Raw genomic sequence first — 4,904 nt, 5'->3', positions numbered from 1 at the left:
GTCAGGTAATATTTTAATTGATATATTCAATAATCTTTTACTCTTTATATTTGTCTATTATGTAATTGACTTCATTATTTATATTATTTTTCTAATATAAAATAAGTTTTAATTTTAAAATTTTACTATTGTGGAGAAAATAGATTAGTAATAGTTGGATTATTTTGAAAAAAAACTAGTTTCTATTATGTTTCGTAAAAATAAGCTGGTCAATTAGATTGGATTTTGTTTTATTAAAAAAATATTCAGATTATATATTAAAAAACCTACATTTTTTTATAAAAAATGAATTATTCGGATTGTTTTGGTAATTGTTAGCAAGATATGATATGAAAAGGTAAATATAACACAATCTTAATAATAAATGATAATAAAAGATAAGTAAGACTACTTTCGTAAATAGTGCAGACGAATGACCGTAACTATTGAAATAGTGCACTTGAATGACCACTGTACTATTGGAACAGTGGACATGAATGACCGTTCAATTGGGGACATAATATATTATTTAACAGAAATGACCATTCGCTATTGAAATAGTGCACGTGAATGACCACTGTACTATTGGAATAGTGGACATGAATGACCCTTCAATTGTGGAGATAATATATTATTTACGTATTGGCACTCAGGTGAAAAGTGGATAGGAATAACCATGGGCAACAATTAAATAAATATACAATCTTTTTTTTATTGATTACGAGTATATATATATATAAATCAATGATAACACTTGTAACGCCCCGATTTCCCGAGACGTTACTTAGGGAGTCCATTTAAAAATAATAAACAATAAATATTTTAAGACACTAAGAGAACATATTTATTTAAAATTTAAGCAGACAATGAGATCTCATTATTTTAAAAATAAAAATGTTGGACGCTAGGTTTAATAACGAAACATAAAGAAAATAACCATTCAAGTCTGAAAATTTAAAAACATAACATTTATTTCTAAAATCATAAAATAACTGGAGCCCAGCCTCTAACATGTTTCGTCCATGCCTCGAGCCCGCACCACTCACTGCTTTGCTTTGCCTTTACCTGCACACAGAGTACCCGTGAGCTAACGCCCAGTAAGAAGAGCTATGTAGGACATAACTCCCCAAACCAAGAAACATAAACTTTAAACTAAACATAACTAAATATCATAAGCACAATAATCATCGTGTGATATATAAACACCATATCACACTAACATAATGTGAGTTACACTCACACACATAAATACTAACAAGTCATGTTGATCGGACATGAAATGTAATCTGCCTTGCCTGCGCTGTACTCACACTCGGCATTCCCACGGTGGCACATAGTCTAGCCTGCGCTGTACTCACACTCGGCCGTTCCCTCGAGACATCGTTGCCCTGCCTGCGCTGTACTCACACTCGGCAGTTCCGTGGTGGCATCCTATTATCCTGAGTTATGCACACCCAAGATAATTCTTGCAAGTGCTATACTCACACAAGCAGCTAAAATCTAGTAGCACGCCTACTCTATCATCTAAGCATGTCTACTAACTAAAATTCCTAGCACTATCCTCATGCTAGTCAACCTAATGCAACAATTCAAGTCACAAAATAATTACATAAGTAAACAAATAAGAAAACAAGGTCGCACGCATAACGTACACCCTGTACGCAGATGTCCACTCTTCTTACCTTAAACAGTGCGTTTTCCGCTGACGTGTCTCGAACAACTCGCTGCGTCACCTCGATGACCGCTAGCTCCTAGACGTCCAATTACACAGCGAAAATTTAGGAAAAATAAAATAGGCGTTAAGGTTTTATTTCGAAACCTTAATTATTGAAATAATTTTACTACGTCATTTTAACATGCATGACACATAAATTAAAACAAATTTCCACAAAAGGTTCAAACCATCATGTCACATACACAAACAATGATGTTTCTAACATATCGCATGAATTCATATAATTACTTTTTATGTTTAAATTACCAAAATACCCTTTAATATCATAATTACATTAAAGACTCAATAATTTTATAAAAATTATCATATGACAACAAAATTTAATAAATAACTTTTCCAGAACCCTGAATAATCAGAAAATTCTCATATACGACCAGAAAATAATTTTTAACATTTATAAATTATTTTCCCTCAATTTCTCAAATAAAACCCAAATAATATAAATAAATACAGAACCAAGCCCAAAAATCAAACTAACATACAGAACAGTTTAAAAAATCCAAAATAAACTTATAAAAAAATATTTTAGAATTTTCTGGGCAAAATAACTATTTTTCTTAATTAATTTTATAGAAAAAAACAAATTAATTAAGGAAAAATTTATAACTGATTACAAATAGAATCTAACTATACAGATCAGTTTCTACACCCTACAGTAACACACAAAAATTTACCTAGGGTTCAGAACAGTAGCATTAATATTTTTTTATATTTAAAATATAACATAAGCCAAATAAATCATGAAAATTACATAAATGATACAAATTCGAAATAAAATTACAGAGAGCCTTAGAATCTCATTTTAAACATATAAAAAAATTCTCAGAATTTTTAGAATACTTAAAATAATTTTTCACATTTATTTTCTTAAATCACATATTTAAAAGCAAATAATTGAAGAAAATTATAAAATACGATCAAAAATTAAATCTAAACATACAAAGCCATTCTAAATAATACAGATATCATTGAAACATAAAATCATATTTTTCTGAACAATAAAAATATTTTTCATAATTAATCTTTATTTAAACTTAAATAAATCATAGTAATTCAAAGAAAAATCAGAAAAATACCAAACCACTTGGAAAATGCTCTAAAATTAATATACTAATTTTTAGGATTCAAAAATCAAAGAAAAAAACCTCCATAAATACCCAGATCGGGTTCGCCGGAGCCTCGCCGGAATCTTCTTCTTCTCCGTCGCCGGCAAGATTCTAACTCCTCTTTCTACTTGTTTTTGACACTCCAAACCGGTTGGAATTTGTTCCCAAAGATCCCAGCACCTCAAATAACCCTTGAAGCTCAAGAAAATCGACCCATTATGGCCGGATCATGGTTGTCTTCCCCGTCGCCGGTGTACCGCCAAAAATGGTGGCCAAAATACAAGATTTTGTTTCAGAGCATTTTTGATCCGTTTCTTCACGTCCAAAACACCTCTTAGGGTCCCTCTAAGCTTTCTAAATACTTCAAACAAACCCGGAACCTCCCATGTTCTCTTAGATTCGAAATTATTCAAGAACACCCACTTTAATGGTGAAAACTTGTGATTTTTTAAAACGACCCTTCTAGCCCCTTTTGTCACGTCAAAAACGTTCTTTAGATCATAGGAAAGATATTTCAAACACTCAAAACCACCCAGAAATTTCCTAGAGCTCACAAACCCGAATTCTCCCTTTCTCTCTCTAGAAAAATTCAAGAATGTCTATTTTCTTCCACTAGTGCGACTCTCCCTCTCTTCCCACGATTTTTAACTGTTGAGAGGTCTTCTAAATCGTGCTTAAACAAAGAGAAACGAAGGCTTAACCACTTGGTTGTTGTTGATCGATTCTAACCCTATGTTTAAGGAATTTCTTGTATTTCTTTTAAAATAAAAATAAAAGAAATTGAGATATTATTATAGCTGATTTAAATTTCGAATTTAATCAGTTAATTGCATTTGAAATCATATTCTAATGTCATTTAAATGCCCCTCAACTAAATTCAAGCACAGGGACATTATGGTCATTTTATAATTACATGCAATTACCATTATTTAATCAATTTAAATAATAATGCAATAAATCGTATAATGAAATAAAATGAATTCATATCATGTTATTAATATTATTATGCTCCTAATAATAATAACATTCACAACATAAATAAATAATTAAATTAACTCACGTAATTAATTATTTATTAGGCATTATGCACATGCCGAGATTTGAATCTCATTCTAGATTCCCAAACATAAGAAATCGAGAATCTTTATTATCATTGGAATCCATACATACCTAAACCCATAAATATGTAAAATGACAGAATACTCTCAGTGGCGAAATTATAAAATGACCCTTTCGAGAAAACGGATATTACAACACTTTTTAGTTATAACAAAAAATGTTACAATATATGAAACAATGCCTTTGGAACTCATTTAATAATTTGAGTTAGTCTTGATATTATTTGAATGACTATAAAGTAAAACATAACTTCATTCAAACGAAAATAAAATAAACGATAATAGTCCGGTAATATTTTAATTGAGTTATTCAATAATCTTTTACTTTTTATATTTGTCTATTATGTAATTGACTTCATTATTTATATTATTTTTCTAATTTAAATTAAGTAATAATTTTAAAATTTTGCTATTGTGGAGAAAATAGATTTGTAATAGTTGGATTATTTTGAAAAAAAACTAGTTTCGATTATGTTTCATAAAAATAAGCTGGTCAATTAGGTTGGATTTTGGTTTATTAAAAAAATATTCTGATTATATATAAAAAAAACCTACATTTTGTATAAACAAATATTATTCGGATTGTTTTGGTAATAGTTAGCAAGATATGATATGAAAAGGTAAATATAACACAATCTTCATAATAAATGATAATAAAAGACAAGTAAGACTACTTTCGTAAATAGTGCAGACGAATGACCATAACTATTGAAATAGTGCACGTGAATGACCACTGTACTATTGGAATAGTGGACATAAATGACCGTTCAATTGGGGACATAATATATTATTTAACAGAAATGACCATTCACTATTGAAATAGTGCACGTGAATGACCACTGTACTATTGGAATAGTGGACATGAATGACCCTTCAATTGTGGAGATAATATATTATTTACGTTTTGGCACTCACGTGAAAAGTGGATAGGAATAACCATGAGCAACAATTAAATAAATATACAAT

General features: G+C 29.8%; 1 long non-coding RNA gene across 1 annotated transcript; it reads right to left on the bottom strand.

Moving 5' to 3' along the window:
• Nucleotides 1-822: 822 nt before the first annotated feature.
• On the bottom strand, nt 823-3,621 carry LOC133777997 (uncharacterized). Its single transcript, XR_009868956.1, has 3 exons — nt 2,860-3,621; nt 1,662-1,730; nt 823-1,044 (listed from the first exon to the last, which is right to left on the bottom strand). It is a non-coding gene; the product is annotated as an uncharacterized LOC133777997 (long non-coding RNA).
• Between the last annotated feature and the right edge of the window lie 1,283 nt (nt 3,622-4,904).

The sequence above is a fragment of the Humulus lupulus genome, chromosome 5, assembly GCF_963169125.1.
Source record: "Humulus lupulus chromosome 5, drHumLupu1.1, whole genome shotgun sequence".
Lineage (NCBI taxonomy): Eukaryota > Viridiplantae > Streptophyta > Magnoliopsida > Rosales > Cannabaceae > Humulus > Humulus lupulus.
Note: the sequence above shows the minus strand (reverse complement) of the source record. Positions and strands in the feature narration are given on the sequence as shown.